The sequence below is a fragment of the Schistocerca piceifrons genome, chromosome 4, assembly GCF_021461385.2.
Source record: "Schistocerca piceifrons isolate TAMUIC-IGC-003096 chromosome 4, iqSchPice1.1, whole genome shotgun sequence".
In the NCBI taxonomy this organism is placed as follows: Eukaryota; Metazoa; Arthropoda; class Insecta; order Orthoptera; family Acrididae; genus Schistocerca; species Schistocerca piceifrons.
Genome location: NC_060141.1, coordinates 57,206,664 through 57,229,022, shown reverse-complemented (window position 1 = coordinate 57,229,022; position 22,359 = coordinate 57,206,664). Strand labels below are relative to the sequence as shown.

At 43.6% G+C, this 22,359-nt stretch overlaps 1 protein-coding gene and 1 pseudogene across 1 annotated transcript in view; one reads left to right on the top strand and one right to left on the bottom strand.

The window, feature by feature from the left end:
- The window catches only part of LOC124795590 (puratrophin-1-like), a 1,203,525-nt gene that overhangs the window by 992,710 nt on the left and 188,456 nt on the right, over window positions 1–22,359 (top strand). The gene's annotated exons all lie outside the window — the stretch shown is intronic.
- LOC124796624 lies at window positions 3,733–3,850 on the bottom strand (annotated as a pseudogene).

The following is a 22,359-nucleotide window of genomic DNA, read 5'->3' as shown; positions in this document are numbered from 1 at the left end:
AGTGCCTGGCAGAGGGTTCAATGAACCACCTTCATGCTGTCTCTCTACCGTTCCACTCTCGAACGGCACGCGGGGGAACGAGCACCTAAATTTTTCCGTGCGAGCCCTGATTTCTCTTATTTTGTCGTGATGATCATTTCTCCCTATGTAGGTGGGTGCCAACAGAATGTTTTCGCAATCGGAGGAGAAAACTGAAATTTCATGAGAAGATCCCGTCGCAACGAAAAACGCCTTTGTTTTAATGATTGCCACTCCAATTCACGTATCATGTCTGTGACACTTTCTTCCCTATTTCGCTATAACACAAAACGAGCTGCGCTTCTTTGTACTTTTTCGATGTCATCCGTCAGTCCTACACGATGCGGATCCCACACCGCACAGCAGTACTCCAGAATAGGGCGGACAAGCGTAGTGTAAGCAGCCTCTTTGTTAGACCTTCTAACAACCCTACCACAACAAAGGTCAAAAATTAATTATGATTGTAGTGTTGCTCACGCTGCTAAATATTGCATTTTCGGGCAATAACAAAGTTATATTATGTGGAAGGTGTCATTAGAGCACAGTTAATAAAGTCATTTCTTGAAATAATGGATAAACTAGGCACTCATCTTTTCGTGTTTCCCACGCTGGTCTCGTTGTGAACTCATGGCTCAAACGTCGAAAATATAGGTAGTGATGATTCCAAGCTCGGATGCAAAGAGGCCTAGGTGTTATTCTGCGATATTCAAAAGTTTTATAGATGTGTTTCATAAACCATGCTTGAAGATCAAACTTTTGCAAGTTAGGACAATGGTGATGTAAAAAAGTAATCAGCACTCCGAATTTAAGTTACACTTCTTTTTTATTACTTTTGTTGCAATATTACGTAACTCGTTCCAAAACATCACAATATAATACATACTTGAAAATATCTTCCTCACTGTTAAATTTCACATTTCATAAACTGACTACAGTTTGCGTCTTTTTAACATGACGACCAAAGCTTGACTCTATAATAACCGCTTACGCGCCCACAAATCAGAGTTACAAGTACGTCAAAGATCATAGTGACAAAAGAAAGAATACACATAAGAATAATATCATTGCAATATATACATATCGATGTATCGAAGTACCTCTACATTAATTAAATCAAATCTGAATGTTGTCACAGAAATATGTTAACTATTTTACAGAAACACAGTAGAATACTGCTGGTATCGAGAGGTTTGCCGTAATGGTTACGTAATTCAAGTACCATTACAACCTGTTGCACCTTCTAAGTATTCTGCCAATGAATCGCAGTCTTTGGTTTGCTCTTCCCCCAATATCACCTATGTGATCGTTCCAATTTAGGTTATTTGTGATTGTAATCCCTAAGTTACGGAAGCACCCCACGTTCGAGCACCAACAATTTGCACACGTTCGAAATCGCTTAGCTCCAGCATAATGCACTCAGGACACTGTTAACCACGGCTGACATCTGCCATGTACTGAGGATCCTGAACGGGTGTGAGGGTACCTACGTCTAAGTTACTCATGTTGCTCTGTTTTGGAATATTTATTGCGTCTTCTTCGGTTAAGGGCTTTTCGGAAAAGCATGTTTAGTATCTCCGCTTTAGTCGCACTGTCGTCGGAAACATTACCGTTGCTGTCGCGCAGAGGGAGGCGGAAGAAACATTCTAGTACCGGCAGAGTAATATCGCGTGCGTACGGTGGCTGAAAAAGTTACTCGGCCGAGCAAGTGGCTACGGGCCTCGCGGTTAGTTCGGTGCGGCGCGGCGCGCGCACGGCGCCGGCGGCGAGGAGAGTGGCGCGTAGGAGGGGTTGCCTAGCGGGCAGGCGCTCCGCTCCCCGCAGCGCCAGCGCAGCGCAGGAGGCCGGCAGTCGCGCAGTGGGTGCCGCGCGGTGCGGACGTGTGTACCGAGTGCTCGCAGTGGTCGCCCGTGTCCGTGTGGGCCGCGATGTGAACTGGCGATGGAAGCAGTGCCCGCCGACGACGATGGCTGCGTGCGCCTCGTGGCCGTCCGCAGCCTGCCCGGCGCCGACGTCAAGTCGGTGGCGGTGGCGACCGCCTCCCCCGAGCACGGGGGCGGCTGCTGCCCCCGTGTCCAGCAGCGCAGGGAGCGCGACCTGCAGAGGATGGCCCGCCGGCGCAGCTCGATGGCGAGGGCGGCGTCCGTACCACGGCTCAGGGTGAGTCTCGGTGCACCACAAACGCCTTGCAGACGTGGAAGCAAATTACGTGAACGCAAAGTGACCTGCAGCGGTCGCCGTTGCACATACGTAACTTAATTACATGTTTTTATGGGCCAGAAATAGTCTATTAACTTTCTGAAGCGTTTTGCATTTATAGAAAAGCCACTATATTGCTTCCTCTTACCGCGAGGATGCCTTGAACGAAGATTAGAGAGAGACTGGAGATGACATGTAGGCGTGTCAACAATTGCTCTTCCCGCCCACCATTCGAGACTGGAAGAAGTGACAATCGTAGACGAACCACCCTCCACCACTCAGCTTTCGAGGTGTACATCTTTATGTTATTGACAACTCTGCAGCGGCGCTTGCTCATGGTGCACAAAAGAGTCTACTGTTCGTATTTGTCAATGACGACTATTGAAAAGACAGATGTGAAGTCTTTCTTTGAATTCAGTAGTAGATACCAAAGTATTTGCCGTTTAAACATCCTTGCTTATTTGTGCGCTCGAAAGAGAGCGTCGAATAATCAGAACAGATGAAAGACCCCTTTTTTCCGTGTACGATTTTTACCAACATCAGCGAGTGCTAAATTTTTGACTTGCGCTTTCTACCGAAGACAATGATGAGATATTTTGTATCATGAGCTTTTGAAGGTGGTCAGTGGCTGAAATGCGTCAGGAAATTGATAAAATATGCGTGATCTATACATACAAGAAGTTAAATAAGTTTTCCAGATGCGTCTCAATGCTGTAGTAATCTACATGGAAGGACACTTGCGTGCGTGACTCTCACATTTTCCATATCTTGCTGGTGTTTAGCACTGATCACTCCGTCTCCAGAAAGCGAAAAGAGCTGTGACGCACCAAACAGTGTAGTGTCACTCGTTTTCGTCGCTCCGTTCTCGTAGAGTTAATTCAAAGTGGTTTCAATCGTTTGGTCCTCTTTCACTGCGTCAGGCATATGCCCTAATACTTGCAGTCGGAGAGGCTGGCCCACAATATTTGCGGATTACACATGTCGCGTGGCCACACCCACTAAACGGATATTCGAAACTTTTAAAAGAGAAAACGTTTGCGACCGTAGATATTGGCTCTTCCACATAAGCAGTGAACTACGTGTACTAAGTTCATTATTACTTCACTAACACATTTGCACATAATGGCCCATACACTGTACTGCCCTTCGCTAGCACAGTGCCTGCGTGACCAGTCCATAGGACTCATTTCATAATAAGACATAAAATTTCTCCGCCCTGAGAGAGTGTTTATTTCTTTTGCGTTTATTTGTTGTTGCTAACCAGTTTCATACATCCATTCAGATTGTCTGCTACTAACTAAGAACCTAAACTCCTCCCGAACAGGCCATGAAGGCCCATCGGTACCGACCGGCCGCCGTGTCATCCTCATCCCATAGGCGTCACTGGATGCCTATATGGAGGGTCATGTGGTCGGCCCACCGCTCTCCCGGTCGTATGCCATTTTCGGAGACCGGAGTCACTACTTCTCAATCAAGTAGCTCCTCAGTTTGCCTCACAAGGGCTGAGTACACCCCGCTTGCCAACAGCGCTCAGCAGACCAGATGGTCACCCATCCAAGTGCTAGCCCAGCCCGACAGCGCTTAACTTCGGTGATCTGACGGAAACCGGTGTTACCACTGCGGCATGGCCGTTGGCCAGATTGTCTGCAGCTATTTTTATTAAGACCCCAAAAAGCTTCACCCACATAAATACACACTGTACATTATGTTAGCCGAAAAACACGACGTTGTCCTTTATATTAGCCGAAAAACACGGCATTGTCCAGGTAGTCATTTTGCCAATTTGCTGTTAGAAACAAAAATAGAAAATGTGTTTTGTTTTTAGTATAATATCGAAAAAAACCAGTTACATGTATTCTTGAAAACACCTTCGAAATTGTGAAGCAATCGTAAAAGAAATATGCATAATGTACAAATGTATATTTATAGTATTCCGGGGAGTTTGTTTATGCTGGGCACAGCTGCTTCGCAGTTTTGTAAACGTCTCTATGGCAATGCCTCTTCAAAGCTCTATAGACAGTTATTGTTTTCGTCTAAAACCGTTTGCGCTTTGCAGAAAGGGCTGCCAGGTGTCAGGGATTTCCTTAAGTTGACTCGACTGTAGAAGTGTTAGAAGTGAAGAGTAAATGTATTAAAACTTCATGCATTTTTTCACTCATCTCAATGTTTATGGCGTCATATCTGCTGAACTATGAGATGCAGGTGTTTCAAAATGGTTCAAATGGCTCTGAGCACTATGGGACTCAACTGCTGAGGTCATTAGTCCCCTAGAACTTAGAACTAGTTAAACCTAACTAACCTAAGGACATCACAAACATCCATGCCCGAGGCAGGATTCGAACCTGCGACCGTAGCGGTCTTGCGGTTCCAGACTGCAGCGCCTTTAACCGCACGGCCACAGGTGTTTCTTACACCCACGGCGAGTGTTACCTGACAGTAAGGAATATGTGTAACAAGTTTGGTTGAAATCGGTTCAGTGGCTTAGGATGAGCTGTGGAAAATACGTAAATACATTTTTATAATCTATATGGGTTATTTTCCTGTCAGTTTCAGTCATATTCACTGGGTATTATTGAATAGTTAATAACGAAAATATACGAGCGTTAATCTGCAACGCGAAAAGTTCACACATTTTTAAGGTTCGATTTTGTGATAGACATCTGCCCTGCATACGTAATCCACACAGACTTACGACCACACCCGATGAATTACCTGGATCATGTTGCTAAATGAATTATTGTTGTTTGGGAGACGTGATACTGGATGACGGAAACTGAATGTTAACAACGCGACGAACAGGACATCTGATGGAAAATTTCGAGCACAAGCTTTGAACAAGCGAAATAATTGCAATGCTTAATCGACTTAGGTTATAAAATGACTTCGGCGCACATGTCCGTAAATTCTCCTATTCGACTACTGCAAAACAACAGGCCTGAATATGAGAAATTAACTTATTTTTCACCTATATTTCTATCCTCACACTCAAAAAAAATGGTTCAAATGGCTCTGAGCACTATGGGACTTAACAGCTGTGGTCATCAGTCCCCTAGAACTTAGAACTACTTAAACATAACTAACCTAAGAATATCACACACATCCACATCCTCACACTCCGCCTAACGTGGCAGTAGTACCATTTGCCGTAAACTAACACCTCTTCTCTTAACAGCGGGCCGCGCGGTGTAGCCGTGCGGTCTTAGGTGTCTTGTGACGGTCCGCGCGGCTCTCCCCGTCGGAGGTTCGAGTCCTCCCTCGGGCATGGGTGAGTGTGTTGTCCTTAGCGTATGTTAGTTTAAGTTAGATTAAGTAGGGTCTAAGCTTACGGGACGATGGCCTAAGCAGTTTGGTCCCATGAGATCTTACCACATTTCTAACAGCGGAATTATTGTACGTTGCCTTTCAAGAGGCATCCTTGTAATGGTGGCTCAAGTATTGAAAACAGTTACAGATACTCGCCGTTGAGACTTAGGTTTCATGCCACAGTAGAATTTTAACAAAATGTCATTGATTCAGAACGCTCCTTGACAACACAAATATATCATCAACACTGTTGCGCATTTATTGGTGCTATCGCATCTTCTTTTTAAGTTTTTGACTTGCGTTGTTTCGTTGTTTTTACAGAATTTTGTTAGTTTACTTCTTCACGAAACTGAACTGATAGCGACTTCTGAAAATATATTTCCGTTTGACAAAGCGTTCGTTTGAGAGTCCTCTGGAGGGACGGGTGGAGGAAAGCAACAAATAAATGGCCTTAATCGCCTTTCGCCTCGAGGCACGACAAGGAAGTTTACTCCGAGCGAAAATGTTTATCTTTGACGTCCGCACTGAGTGCAGTTTAACGAGCAAAGTTCCAGCGCCGCTCTCTAAATACAAGAAATACTTTTCTCGATTCGGCTTTCCACTGGGAGAATTCCGATTGTTCCGCTGAATGCTCCGAGAGTTCGCAGCAGGGGGCGCGGCGAAAGCTGTAGCCGGCTGGAAAGCAGATACCGACAGAAGACCGGGCAGGGGCGGTCTCTTCTTTCAGCGGCGGTCCCGCGAGAATGGAAAGCAGGAGGCGCGTCGGTCCGCATCCGGCGTCGGCGTCGACGTCGGATTCCAGACACACTTACGTGTGCGGAGTGAAGGGCGTCCGTGATCTGCCATCGCGAAGGCCCCGGGGTCGTCGCCGTGGCAACGGCGAAGCGCGGCTGGCGAGCTCCCAGCGACTGCACGCGCCCGCAGGGCCGTCCCCGAGCAAACCCTGAGGCACCGTCCGAATTAGCGCCGGGGTGTTTTGATGGGACGTGCATCAGGTGCTAAACTCGGCCGTCACCGCACGCGCCGCTCTAGTTCTGGGAACTCGGAGGATGATGTTATATAAACGCTCTGACAAGTTTCTAGATGAAAATATCGCGCGCGCGAGCCCGTCCGTGAACATTCGCTCCACCTTGACCTTCAATCTTTTTCCCTTGCGAACTGTTGACGAGCTTTACTTTGCTCCCTGTTTTTGCGTTTCTTTCTTGTGACCGCTTTATCGGTCCAGGATTGTTTTACCAAGAAGGAAAGTCCCAGTTCTGAGGCGACAGAGGCCTGCCTTTCGCCCTCGCTCGCCTGCTACAGTCAACGAAACGATGGACACAAAATTTGTGAAACCGAAACAGGTAGATGACTAATATACGTAAAACCATGACAACTACTACTTTATCTTCGCTGTGTACGAGGGTCGCTCCAAAAGAAATGCACACCATTTTTGTAAAAATACAGTTTTCATTCTGCATGTATGAAAGTTTTACAGTGTGTAGATACATCCTTCCTGCTTGTTTTCAAACTTAGTTCAAACTGTTCCCGTGAGTGGCGCCCTCACAGCATGTCTTCAAGATGGCTGCTACACTTGACGTTCGTCAGTAGCAACGTGCTGTCATAGAATTCCTGTGCTGTGAAAATGAGACAGTGGGAAACATCCACAAGAGGTTGAAAAAGGGGTATGGAGATGCTGCTGTCAATCACAGTACAGTTAGTCGGTGGGCAATCAGGTTACGTGATGAAAACGGGCACGGCAATTCTGAGGATTGTCCTCGCAGCGGCAGGCCTCGTGCTGCACACACTCCAGACAATGTGCAGAGAGTTAACGAATTGGTGACTGCTGACAGACGCATCACAGTGAACGAATTGTCACGCTACGTTGGGATAGAGGAAGGAAGTGTTTGCAGAATGCTGAAAGTATTGGCGTTAAAAAAGGTTTGTGCCAGGTGGGTTCCCAGGATGTTGACAGTGGCTCAGAAAGAAACAAGAAAAACGGTATGCAGGAAACTTTTGGAACAGTACGAGAAGGTGGAGATGAATTTCTTGGAAGAATTGTGACAGGTGATGAAACATGGCTCCATCATTTTTCACCAGAGACGAAGAGGCAATCAATGGAGTGGCATCATGCAAATTTACCCAAGAAAAAAAAATCAAAACCACACCTTCTGCTGGAAAAGTTATGGCTACGGTGTTTTTCGATTCCGAAAGACTCTTGCTTGTGGACGTCATGCCAAGTGGAACCACCATAAATTCTGATGCATATGTGACGACACTGAAGAAACTTCAAGTTCGACTGAGTCATATTCGACCACATCGGCAAAAGCAGGGTGTTTTGCTGTTGCACGACAATGCACGGCCACATGTCAGTCAAGAAACCGTGGAAGCGATCACAAAACTCGGGTGGACAACACTGAAACACCCGCATTACAGTCCTGACCTGGCTCCATGTGACTATCGATCATCTCTTTGGGAAACTGAAAGACTCTCTTGGTGGAACAAGGTTTGAAGATGATGACTCCCTTGTGCACGCTGCCAAACAGTGGCTCCAACAGGTTGGTCCAGAATTTTACCGTGCGGGTATACAGACGTTGATTCCAAGATGGCGTAAGGCAGTTGAGAGTGATGGAAATTATGTGGAGAAATGAAAATATTGTTCCTAAAGGATGTATCTACACAAAAAAAAAATGGTTCAAATGGCTCTGAGCACTATGGGACTCAACTGCTGTGGTCATAAGTCCCCTAGAACTTAGAACTACTTAAACCTAACTAACCTAAGGACATCACACACATCCATGCCCGAGGCAGGATTCGAACCTGCGACCGTAGCGGTCGTGCGGTTCCAGACTGTAGCGCCTTTAACCGCTCGGCCACTCCGGCCGGCTGTATCTACACACTGTAAAACTTTCAAACATGTAGAATAAAAGATGGATTATAAAAAATAGTGTGCTTTTCTTTCGGAGAAACCCTCGTATCTTAGTATCCGTTCCCCGTTTTGCTGTCTGGTTACAACAATACACAGACTTTCTCTTCCAGTCTCCACCCTTCCATACCCCGCCGTGTCGTTCATGCAGCTCTTTTTATCTGTGTTTCATCTCCCCATCCCTGCTGGCTGTGGTAGCCAGGGGCAGCGCAAGATCATTTCCAGCCGCAGTGTGCGATGTTGGGGTACTCCTCTCTATTTGATTTGCAGACAGGGGGCAGCACGGGGGAGGTGCAGACATTCCCAACTTTGGCCTGAGAGTCAGGGGAAACAGCTGCAGAAACCATTTCGTAAACGCGTCTGTCTCGCAGTTTTGGACGGCGTATTCAGAGCCACAGATAGTATACTCTACACTAGATACGTGAGAAAAGATGGCAGATCGCGGATGCTGATTTCGATTTCATCAAAGATGTCTAAACATCGATGACCGATAATAATCGACCTGTTAAAAATGGCTCTGAGCGCTATGCGACTTAACTTCTGAGCTCATCAGTCGCCTAGAACTTAGAACTAATTACTAATTAAACCTAACTAACCTAAGGACATCACACACATCCATGCCCGAGGCAGGATTCGAACCTGCGACCGTAGCGGTCGCCCGGCTCAATCGACCCGTTAACATCGTTGCTAAATAATGAATTTATATCATGAGGTGTACAAATATGTAACACTTATTAATCAGTAAATACAGCGACAATTAACATTACGTATTGCATAAGTTTTTGTCTACAGACTGTAATGCTTTTTATTACATTTTGGTAGTACCAGTAATGATACACCTATAAACCAATTCTTTCTGCTCACTCCGCATTGCACGTAACACGGAATTCTCCTCCAGTTTTGTGATGCCTTCCGAAACAATATAAACGTCAAATAATGAAAAATATCTACCGTTAACAAGCCGCTGATTTCGTTCGTCGGCGAGTGGGACATTGCTATACTGTTGTACCATTTGGTAATAGCCTTTAATGTTAACACAGATCTCGGGAAAATGGAAAAGAGTGCCGAAAGTGTTTATAATTCGTAGTAAGTAGCTTTCAAAATAACAAACGAAAAGTGTAAAATTATTTGAGAACTGATAGACTACAAACATTGTGAATATATTGATTTCCTGTAAGTGCTTAAATTTAGGTGCATTAAATGTAATCTTACGTATCACGAACGGGAAATGTACGTTCATAAAAATGTACTTGCATAATTTGCGGTATCATTCGTAATAGTTAAAAGAAATAATCCAGACAGTACGAGCGTACAGTATTTCACATCACGAAAGCATGAAATGGATGAACAGTGAAAGGCATTAGTCCACTCTTAATTACAAAAATAGACTTTGTTCGTTCCTTCAAAAATATTGCCCACCCCACTCTATGGCAACGTTTGACAAGTCGCATTTTTGTTGCGCTGGTGTTGCTATTAGATATGTTCTGAAAAAAGATTGTTTTGAATAACGAAAAAATTATTGACTGTGGTGAAAACTAGCGGTTTTTTTGTCTATTTTCAGCGTCGGCGGTCGATATCTTGTCTTTAATATCGATGTTACAGTATTACAGAAACTTTAACATCGATATTTTGTGAATATTGCAATGATCATCGAACATCCATTCTGTCTTCTGTTTCGATCCTAGTACCTGTAAGCAATGCAAAAAAGTAGGATCCAACTAGTTCAAAGGATACTTGTACCCAATATTAATTATTGCATAAGGTGGCCTATCTGTGGGACAGCGAATGTTAGAAATATGAAAATATAGCGGTATTGACAACTGGTCTTGTTTCGTCATTACTGTGCATCAGAACGAAGTAATATTGGGGCTTAACACTGCGTCAACGAGATGTCATTATAGAAGGTCACTAAGGTCGGATTGGGCAAATGTAGGAAAGGAAATCGGCCCGCTTTAAACAATTTGGGGCAATCGTGGAGAAGTTGACTCTGGATGTTCGTCCTCCAGAAACATGCACAGTGACTTACCACTGAGGCGTCACACTCGGTTTGCGCATCAAATAAAAGCAGTGAGCGCTCCTTGCGATTTCTGAAATGTTGTGCTACTTTGGATACAAAGTCTCTGCACGCTGATGCCTTCTTTCAGAGCCTATTATTGCTATTTCAGTATTCCTACAAGGGTACTTAAAGATAAGAATCTACAAAATGAAATCTGCAATCATAACAGAAAGATTCATCGTGTTTTGGCCGAGCAGCATGGTTACACGAGCGAAGAGTGTACTTGTATGAGGAAAAGCGTATAGATCTCCGTTCGGGCACCTGATTTACTTTTTTCTATGTTTTTCTTTAATCACTTTATACAAAAAGCCGCTTGAACAAGAACCCGTTGGTTTTTAATTTCCCTTCCTACTGATACATTCGACTATAAATTAGCCTCTAACCGTTCTTTGTGTTTTTCACGTACCCTTCCCTAAATTCAGTTCACGTATGAGAAAAATCTCATTAGAAACAGAGAGTGTCACAGGTGAAATCTATTCATATAAAGTACTTTACCCATGCATGTTTCCGCGATTTCTTAGAGCACTTAATAGTGCTAACTGTCTTCTGCATGTCAGCTGATGTTTCACTACAGTTTGTCATGTGCAGATTTGTTGTTGGTGTTCGTGTTTTCTATAGCGTCAAAACTCTTATGAAGTGTTCAAAAATGTTCAAATGTGTGTGAAATCTTATGGGACGTACCTGCTAAGGTCATCAGTCCCTAAGCTTACACACTACTTAACCTAAATTATCCTAAGGACAAACACACACACCCATGCCCGAGAGAGGACTCGAACCTCCGCCAGGACCAGCCGCACAGTCCATGGCTGCAGCGCCCCTGACCGCTCGGCTAATCCTGCGCGGCCCTTATGAACTGTGTTGGCAACATACAGTTCATAGAGTTTTTACGAAGTAGGGACCAAAACTATCAACAACAAAATCTGCGGATGACGTATTGAAACATCAGCTGACATACAGAAGGGAGAGCGAGATGAACAACAAGAAGTGATGTTAAGTACGTTAGAGGGTAACCGTGTGTTGAACATCACCAAAAAATATGTGGGTGAAGAGAAACAAACAAGAAATTGTTTTTTTGCTCAAGGCAGAGCCATCAAAGCATATTAGTTATTGCTGAAGTAAGCTGTGACACAGGCAGCAAGCTTGTCAACACCATAATCATCTCTATATGAGTTCTGCTGACCTAGTAATGGCTGCTGTCGGCTAATTTTACAGAGCACTTCGTAAACAATGACCAAGACACCGTTTCACTGGCAGATTCTAGTTAGCTTTGCAGTCGTATAATTTATTTTAAGGCGCTATTCGACGTTATTTGTGCTCTCGGGACGCAGGAAGGGGGCTTCAGTCTGTGTATCTTCTGGCGCTATGCAGCCTTGGCGCGAGGGGAGACGTTCAAAGAAAGCGGCCCCTCAAGGCTAGCCACAAGGGAGGGACGCGTCCGCATTTTATCCCTCCCTGACGCCCTCATCACGTCGAGGGGTCGCGCGCACTGTCTTACTTCCCGGGGAGATCCGGCCTATTACTCTGCTATCACTGCCCGCTACGTCTTAGCACCATCTGTATCACCTAAAATGGAAAGTTGATGTTCTCCTTGTGATAAACATCGCCATGTTAGCTACAGTGAGTCATAACATTCGAGTTGCTATAAAGCAGTGGATTGTGCCTTGCCTTAACATTTTGATAAACCTACTGCTTCGTAGTGCCTTTTACCACACTTTCATTCTCAGTACACGCTCACCAGACAAAATCTTAAGACATCTAGGCATCCCCTTATAAAAGAGCACACTGGTCGATTCCGAGCGTCTGAAGTTGACCTGATACCAGGCAACCATGTGAGTAGGAATGCAATGTGTGTTCTGGACCTAATTTGCACTTATGAGGTACTGGAATATGCGATACCACTGACTTCTAGCAGGGTCTGGAGACGAATGTCACGTCTCGTCAATGACAATCACTTTAAAACCTGACAGGGATTGCGGCTGTTGGTGAATGCTGGCCCATCTGAACTAGTTTTCAAGTGAAAATTGCGAAAGGGATTGCATATAATCGGCATCTGAAATCGGGTACTATGCAAAAGGCATTGCTCACAATGGCAGACAGAGCTTATCCCCCTTCGTGTGTAATGATGGCCCTTGGAAGCGTTTAAACCACAGTGTCGAGGTTGTAGTCTAGGCTGAACGAGGTTCTGTGGGTGTTTCCGTAGTATGACTTGGATCGACTCATTCAAGTTACCGTGAGCATAAGCCAGGCTGTTCATTTCAACATTCTCTGCAACCAAGTTTTGCCCTTTGTTCTACGTATTCGTGTCGAGTATACTGTGGGCGCTCCAAGGTGACACATCTGTGCTCTCAGGGATGACGCAAGCATACGTGCCTGCTAAATCAGCTGATGTCAGCCCATAGAAAATCTCTACTAGTGCTGGACGGAGGGTGAAACGTAGCGATCAACATGCCAGTAGTGTCGTACTCTCTACGGAATCTAGTAATCGATCAGTGGCTTCAGCTTGTTGCTGTACCTACATTTAAGCACTTACAGGAATACCTCGGATCATGTGAAAAAACGCACTAAAAGATTTCTAAATAGTTCAAAGAAGACAGGATGATTCGTGAGGCGTTCGTCAGGAAGTATACGTGTTTACTGCATTCAGGCACTGAACGGGACTGTAGGAAAGCCGTCGCTCATCATCGGAATGCCTCTCTGCGTAAACAAATCGCAAACAAGATCACATATAAGTAGTACTAACACCACTGCATTGTAACACAAATGTAAAAGTTCGATTTATGATGGAAACTTTTCCTGATGTTGAAAGAATCAAATTATTAAGTTTCGTACGCGATAATTAAAGAATGAAGCCTGATATACGTTGAAACATGTGGACAGTAAGACAGAAGACATTCGTGTGACGTAGCGAATAGCCGAAGTAGAGAAGATATAATAACACTGACAATACCAAGGACAGCTTTTCTGGAAAAAACAAATTTCTAACATCTCCGGCCGCTGTGGCCGAGCGGTTCTAGGCGCTTCTGTCCGGAACCGCGCTGCTGCTACGGTCACAGGTTCGAATCCTGCCTCGGGCATGGATGTGTGTGATGTCCTTAGGTTAGTTAGGTTTAAGTAGTTCTAAGTTCTAGGGGACTGATGACCTTAGAAGTTAAGTCCCATAGTGCTCAGAGCCATTTGAACCATTTTGAAATTGTCAATGTTTAATTCAGATTTTACTCGAAAATTATTGACTTGTAACGTGAAACAGAGAGATGTTGCAGAAAAGTTAAGAAAAAATACAGATTTATTATATAGCTCGAGGAAACGCAATTTCCTCAACAAAAAGGTAAAACTTAAAAAAAAACGCAAATCATGTCTTCAGTACTTCGTCGAACATGTATAAAACGTGTTTCTGTTATTCATAAACAACTTTCACATTTATCAATAATACCAGGAAACTCTTGCCGTCAATCATAGAGAAGAATGTTCTGTTGAATACAAAGTTGCAACAATAATTACGTGTATATATACGTATTTTTGTCTGTCTGTGCATGTAAACTGTATGTGCCTTAAAAGTAACTGCTTTAGTTGTATGAAAGCGCAGAAGTTACGCGACCAACTAACTTTTATTATTTACAAAATGTAGTTTATACACTGTAAGGATACAAAATCCACAATGGACTAACACTGAATAATGTACGGTTATAATTATGTGCAAAACAAACAACAAAGCAAACAAAAAAACAAAGAGAAGTCGTCGTCTCCCATTTTCTCTTTTACATATTCATTTATGTTTCTTTCTCTACCAATGCAACCTGTACTGCCGGTAATCCTACCATTTTACAATGTCATTTATATAGTCTACCAAATCTACCGAACCGTAGTTTTGGTAGAGTGCAACTCTAACTGTGCCTCGCCATTACAAGAGACATGGAGCGGAACAAACGGGGACAAACGGAATGTGGACCAAGCCAGCCAGCGACCGCCACGAGTCTAGTTATATCACGGAAAGCACAGCTCATGTTACGTCGTGTTTACGTAACAGTTGAGAAAGGAGCGGTAAAGTACGTGAGCCGTGAGCTTTCCATGCAGGCACTTCCGACAACAGCGTGTCCAATTACTGTCCTTGGTGATAGTACACGGCAACTTCGTGCGTGCACAAGCAGAAAATCATAGCCATAGCGCTGACACGTCGCCCAGGCTTCCGACTTTCCCCGCTGCTGCTCATAATGATACTGGAATCACCACACAAACGACACCCGGGGGCTGTCTCAGGCAGCCAAAAACACCTGCTGTTGTGACGACTGGCACATCACTGGAAAATTTCCTCAGCTTTTCATTTGCTTCGTATGAAGAAACGAGCCCAAACTCCTTTGTGTTCTTAAGCCTCCAATACTGAAAAATTATGTGTCTGTTATCTCACATGGCACGTATGAATAGAATAATATTTCTGTTTTGTCCTTCGCTTCTTGTGTCCTAAAAGACACATTTCGCACAATTTCGTATTTACAAATTGTATGACCACAGATTCTCCCCTCTGAAACCGATCAAAATTATGGGTTTAGCTCACTTCCTCCTATACTTTATCATGTGCAAACTTTCTCTCGTTTGTACCAACACTTCCCCTCGTTTGTACCAACACTTCCGATAACATAGAGCCAATACACATAGTTACTTCCGTATCTGTAAACACGAGCCTTTCGAAACGGACAAATAACGGTTCTTCGATATAACCGAGGGACTATCTCTCATATGGAGTATTATAATTATTATTATTAAGAGTTTATCTTCTCTATACGTAAGACATTAAAAGCTAATATCTGAGTGGAATGCCGGCCGGAGTGGCCGAGCGGTTCTAGGCGCTTCAGTCTGGAACCGAGCGACCGCCGCGGTCGCAGGTTCGAATCCTGCCTCGGGCATGGATGTTTGTGATGTCCTTAGGTTAGTTGGGTTTAAGTAGTTCTAAGTTCTAGGGGACTGATGACCGCAGATGTTAAGTCCCATAGTGCTCAGGGCCATTTGAACCATCTGAGTGGAATTTGTCAAAAAATGAGTAAAAAGTTACAAATACGACCAACATGAAAACATCAGAAGACACAAACTGGAAATTACGATTTCAAGTTATGATAGTTCCATTTTCGAAGCTTACCTATTAATCGACACCTGAAACGATCTGAATGTGGAAACGAGAAATGCTGTCAAACTTCGTGTCGTGGACACGAGTATGCACACCAGCATTTCCAAGAAATGTCGTAGCGATTTTTGGAAGAACTACGTTTTAAGAGAAGTTACGCAATAACCAACACTGCCAAAGTTAAACATATAATTTTCATTCCGACAAGAGATTTCATGGAGGCCTGTTGAGTGCACTGTTTTATTATATGCTCCACTTGAGAGGAGAAAGATCAGGGAATTACTCCATTCGCCCTGGATTCGTTCAGATGGAAAGAGCAGATATTTTGCTATTTCGCAGGTACCATATACACTGTATAAATACTAAGATAAAAGTTTCAAACTACGAAGATACGTTGCCTTACCCGAACACAGTTGCTCTTTACATGAAAATGCAGAAATTACGTAATGTCTGAATGTGACGCTAAAAATCTTTTAACAGGAACGAACAGGCGGCACAGTTATGGGTGGAGAGTGTTAGCGTATCTCCTCGCAGCAAGGCAACTTCGTCTGTCGCCGCAGAGTGAAAGCGCCCACAGCTTCAAATTCCTCAGTGATGAGCCCTCCGTGTCTGCCTTCTCTACAGATGACACCTGACACTGTGGTGAAAGTATTGCAGCTTAAAACAGTCTGCCAAATGTCAGTTTAGGATTACGACGGCTTCACCTCTAATAAAACATGATACTGTAGCAACGCAGATGTTTAGTGTTAACCTTAAACGATCAGCAAACACTGAATAGCGCAAACTACAGTTCTGTTAGCATTGAACCTAATCCATAGAATGTGTTAGTCTCCACTTTGAGAAACAGGATATTCCAGAAGTTTACAATACCGTCCCTCGTAAAGGTACGTACGGAATCTCGTGCTTCATGATACGAGTAAAATGGCATTTAATTGTCTCATGAATTTCTGAACGAGTGTTCACTGCACAGCATTTCTCGTAAACTGTCTCCCAAATTTCCATTCCCCCTTCCCCTCTGCATCTACATCTACATCTACCTCTATATATATTCTCCGCAAGCCACCATACGGTGCACGCCGGAGAGTACCACCTACCATTGCTAGTCATTTCCTTTCCTGTAGAGCAACGGAAGAACCACTGTCTATAAGGCACGAGCCCTAATTTCTCTCGTCTTCGTGGTCCTTACGGAAAATGAACGTCGGCGAGAGTACAATCGACCTTCAGTCGGCCTCAAATGCCGATCTTTAAATTTCCGCAATATTGCCTTCCCTCTAGTGATTCTCATTTGGCTTCACGAAGCGTTTCCGTAATACTTCCTTCTTGATCGAACCTACCAGGAAACAAACCTTGCAGAACGCTTCTGAACTGCTTCAATGTCTCCCTTTAATCCTACCTGATGGGGACCCCAACCGCTAGAGCAGTACTCAAGTATCGGTCGCACCTGCGTGCTTTATAGTTGAGCTACACTTTCCCAGAATTCTCCGAATCAAACGAAATCGAGCATTCGCCTTCCCGACTAACAACCTGACGAGCTCATTCCATTTCCTGTCGCTTTGCAACGTTACGCCTACATATTTTATCTATATGACTGTGTCATGCAGCATATTACCATTCGAAAGTTACAGGATTGGTTTTCCAACTTATCCGCGTAAGCTTACATTTATATACATTTAGAGCAGGCTGCCATTCATCACACCAACTAGAAATTCCGTCTAAGTTATCTTGTATTCTCTAAAATGGTTCAAATGGCTCTGAGCACTATGGGACTTAACATCTGAGGTCATCAGTCCCCTAGAACTTAGAACTACTTAAACCTAGCTAACCTAAGAACATCACACACATCCATGCCCGAGGCAGGATTCGAACCTGCGACCGTAGCGGTCGCGCGGTTCTAGATTGAAGCGCCTAGAACAGCTCGGCCACAACGGCCGGCTTGTATTCTCTCCCCTGAATATTTGGTATCAATAGCTCTGAAAGTAGCAGGAAGTTAACCCAAGAGGCAAAAACCGCACCATGAATGACCAACTGTTCCACAGTCACGTAACATTTACAAATTGGGTGATTAACTTGTGACTGTTATGAAGGGGCCCACAACTGGATATCGATAAATTTGACACACACTTCTCTGTGGTTTATGTTCGATATAACCTTTAGTGTAATTATGACAGCAACATTAATGTATTTGTAGCTGAAAATAGGTTAGTAGCCAAAATTTAAATCAAACGAGCATAAACACATGTAAATTATTACAGATTTTCGCCGAGTGCTAGCAGTTAAGTAGTGAAGTCAAAATCTGTCTTTGTTTGTTGATTAGAATGTATCGGAAATATGATTTTCTCTTTCCCAGAGGATTTCATATGTTTATTATCCTATAATCCATCATCCGTAGGATGATGTTATGTGGTTTTGTATATTACTCTAGTCAATTCTTATAAGTCCAAAACAGTTCTTTTCTTATTGATAACAATGATATTATCGCTCACTGTACTTAATTACTACGTTAGTTTCCGTTTTTCTGGACTTTGGTTACAGTAATTCCGTATATATTTCTAGTTCTTACTATGTATTCTGAAAATGTACAATCAAATTTCGATAAATGGTGCAATGATTTCTACCAAAGCAAGTAAATACGCTACTACAATTAGTTACGAACGTTGCTTCTTGGTTTATTGGATATGAATCTACAACTCAGAAAATATTCGCGCTCAGATCACTAGCATGGTGGTAATTATTCTCTTTTCTTCATCTCCAAGCAGTGCAACTTCCTTCATTCCGATTATGTCAGTGAACACTCGGGTCAACAATTATCCCCGATAGTTTATCAGTTTTTCTAGATTCACTACGTAGTCTGCGTGTCTGTCTGGATCATATCTCGTGGGGATTTATGCTCCGAAATAAATCAACAGCACACAGTTGTTGTTACTGAAGAGAGCGCGGCCTCAAGTTACATCACAGACATGGGTGGAGCCTTGATCTGTGTGTCTGCATCGTGCTGCCTGTCAGGTTTCTACGCCTGCCACACCTTATGCAGACTTCATAAGCGCAGAAAGCGACCATTATACTGATATCGAGAGTGGATCTCCGGGAGGGGCGTTGACTAATTGGCAGCAGATGCCGAAGCGCAGCGGACAGCTCGCCCTGAATGCCCATCTCACAAGACGCATCGCCACAACATATATTAGAGTCAAGTGGGCCGACGTCAAGGCGATCGCAAGTGTGATAAATGTGTCCCAGATCGTACCGGCTTTGCACTGGACTATTTCACCTAATATTCCTCTGTACATTAGCAGCAAGAGCTCGATTTCTGAATAAAATTTGTGTTGCAATACTTTTTGTCATGGCGTCACAGTATTTTCTGCGTCACTGCTGAATTCAAATTGTACTGGAGAGAACGACATAAACTTGAGCCTTAAGTGATTGATTGTTTTGAAAACTGGTTGTCTTATAGCATATGTTCGATTTGCGACGCCAGGTGTGTTGTCGCTAGTCAAGCTTGCTGTTTGCACATTGAAGGTTGCCGGCCGGTGTGGCCGAGTGGTTCTAGGCGCTTCAGTCTGGAACCACACGACCGCTAAGGTCGCAGGTTCGAATCCTGCCTCGGGCATTGATGTGTGTGATTTCCTCAGGGTAGTTAGGTTTAAGTAGTTCTAAGTTCTAGGGGGCTGATGACCTCAGAAGTTGTCCCATAGTGGTCAGAGCCAATTTAACCATTTGAACATTTAAGGTTCTGTACCCCCAATTTTAATTCGTCTTATTTCTGTGGTAAATGTGAAGAAATAATATGGAATTGCCCTATTCCAGTCTGCTGTTAGATATCTCTTTGTGTAAAGTATTAAAAGGTTCTGCTCGACTGCTTCTCAGGTACATTGGGCAGCATAATGCCAAATTTCCTATGAGCTTTCAAATTTTTTGAATCTGCTATGTATTCTGTTTCCTCTTTTACGAACAGTATTTCTATAATTTGCAGATTTTGTTTCGATAGAGTCAGTACTTTTATGACATCCACGGGTATAACAGGTTACTAAATGCATCGATGCAGTTCAGGACTCACTTGCAGACAACTCATTAAGAATGATGTTAAGCATTATAGTTAGTTAACCATGATATATTGCATTTCGTGAGACCTCTGACACCAAATATATTTCTTTAGTCGTTCTTCGGTGGATGGTCGGGAAATACGAGAGTTGGAACTTTAATGCTGGCAACTATTTATTTACAGATCGTCAGAATAGATACGTGTTTCAAAGTTTTACTGACCTTCAGAGTAGTCACCAGCATTGCGTATAACCCGTTGCCAGCGATAGGGAAGTCGTAGGATACTCTTAGCAGTGCCAGTTGTGTAGACAGTTCGAGCGGCGCGGTCTATTGCCCGACGAATTTGTAGCAGTTCTGAAGAGAATGCCATGAAGTGTTTCCTTGAGTTTACAAATCGAGTTGAAATCACGACGGCTTAAGTCAGGGGAGTGCAGTAGGTGGTATAGCACTTAGCAGCCCCATCACTCAAACAAATCAGTAACAGCTTGCACTGTACGTCATTGAGCATTGTTCTTGTTGTGGTCTTCAGTCCTGAGACTGGTTTGATGCAGCTCTCCATGCTACCCTATCCTGTGCAAGTTTCTACATCTCTCAGTACCTACTGCAACCTACATCCTTCTGAATCTGTTTAGTGTATTCATCTCTTGGTCTCCCTCTACGATTTTTAACCTCCACGCTGCCCTCCAATGCTAAATTTGTGATCCCTTGATGCCTCAGAACATATCCTACCAACCGGTCCCATCTTCTCGTCAAGTTGTGCCACCAACTCCTCTTCTCCCCAATTCTATTCAATACCTCCTCATTAGTTATGTGATCAACCCATCTAATCTTCAGCATTCTTCTGTAGCACCACATTTCGAAAGCTTCTATTCTCTTCCTGTCCAAATTATTTATTGTCCATGTTTCACTTCCATACATGGCTACACTCCATACAAATACTTTCAGAAACGACTTCCTGACACTTAAATCTATACTCGATGTTAACAAATTTCTCTTCCTCAGAAAGGCATTCCTTGCCATTGCCAGTCTACATTTTATATCTTCTCTACTTCGACCATCATCAGTTATTTTGCTCCCCAGATAGCAAAACTCCTTCACTACTTTAAGTATCTCATTTCCTAATCTAATTCCCTCAGCATCACCCGACTTAATTCGACTACATTCCATTATCCTCGTTTCGCTTTTGTTGGTGTTCATCTTATATCCTCCTTTCAAGACACTGTCCATTCCATTCAACTGCTCTTCCAAGTCCTTTGCTGTCTCTGACAGAATTACAATGTCATCGGCGAACCTCAGAGTTTTTATTTCTTCTCCATGGATTTTAATACCTACTCCGAATTTTTCTTTTGTTTCCTTTACTGATTGCTCAATATACAGATTGAATAACATCGGGGAGAGGTTACAACCCTGTCTTACTCCCTTCCCAACCACTGCTTTCCTTTCGTGCCCCTCGACTCTTATAACTGCCATCTGATTTCTGTACAAATTGTAAATGGCCTTTCGCTCCCTGTGTTTTACCCCTGCCACCTTTAGAATTTGAAAGAGAGTATTCCAGTCAACATTGTCAAAAGCTTTCTCCAAGTCTACAAATGCTAGAAACGTCGTACATGTATCAGCGAATTATAGCGCATTTAGAGTTTTATTTCTTTACAAAGTTACTCACAGCTTCCGCTACATATTCTTAATGACAGAAGAGTGTTCATGAAATCCTGAAAGACTAGTACATTATAACTTTGCTCTTCCTGTTTCGGTTCTGACACGAAGAGTATGACTCATTGTTTGTTTCGCGAACTAGCTGAACCTCTGCCCAACAGTTCCCGTACCCTTTGTGTCAGTATTGTTGATTCATATCCTACACCATTTGTGTATATATGCTGCTGTTATTTTCTTTTGCACGGACGAACTACTGCGTAAAGAGATTTTCATACTAGCCGAGGAGAGATTGGGTAAACAAACCATGAAATGTATAAAACCATGAAATGTATAAAACCTTTCGTATTGTGGAGCTCAAGTTCATTGCTCGCTAGGACGAGATCGTTCTGTTTCCAGTGGTGTGATCGAGTTATTAGTAACTTCGAGTTTTTTTTTGAGTACCCGTTTGCTGTGTCTTTCTAGGCAGGTTCTCGACTGGGAGTGGATACGGTTGTCATCCAGGCTGGAGGGGATTGGGGCGACAACAACAGGACACGTTTGCTTTTCTTCTCGCACGAAGAGTGAAGGATTCTTTTTTTTTTCACATCTCCGCCTTCACCTGGACGCCTTCCCATTTCGTCTGTCGTTACTAGTTTCGTGCACATCCTTATTAACATTTCGTGGTACGCACAAGCCAGTGTCAGTACTATGTCAGTAACAGTTCGATATTTCAGGGCATGCCGTACTATTTGTCAAGCGACTGAAGTCGCAGTTCTGTTGTCAAATATGGCGTACAACAGAAACTGGCGCAGCGCAGTGTAGATGGACTGTCCCGTTGCGTCGTGGCTCGTCTAGAGCCATACTACCTGCAGTACTGTTCCGTGGAGCTTTCAGTGTGAACTGGAACTGAGAACACGTGCCTGCAAACAAAGACAAAATTAATTAAGTAATTGTATTTTTTCCAGGTGATACTTAAAACTGTACTGTACCGCTTCGTACATTATCGAGGAATCAAAGTTAGGGAGGGACAAAAAAATTTGTTCGTCTGGGTGTACACAGTTAATTGCACGTGTGGCGGCCGAATGTTTGCTTCCGGTTCGG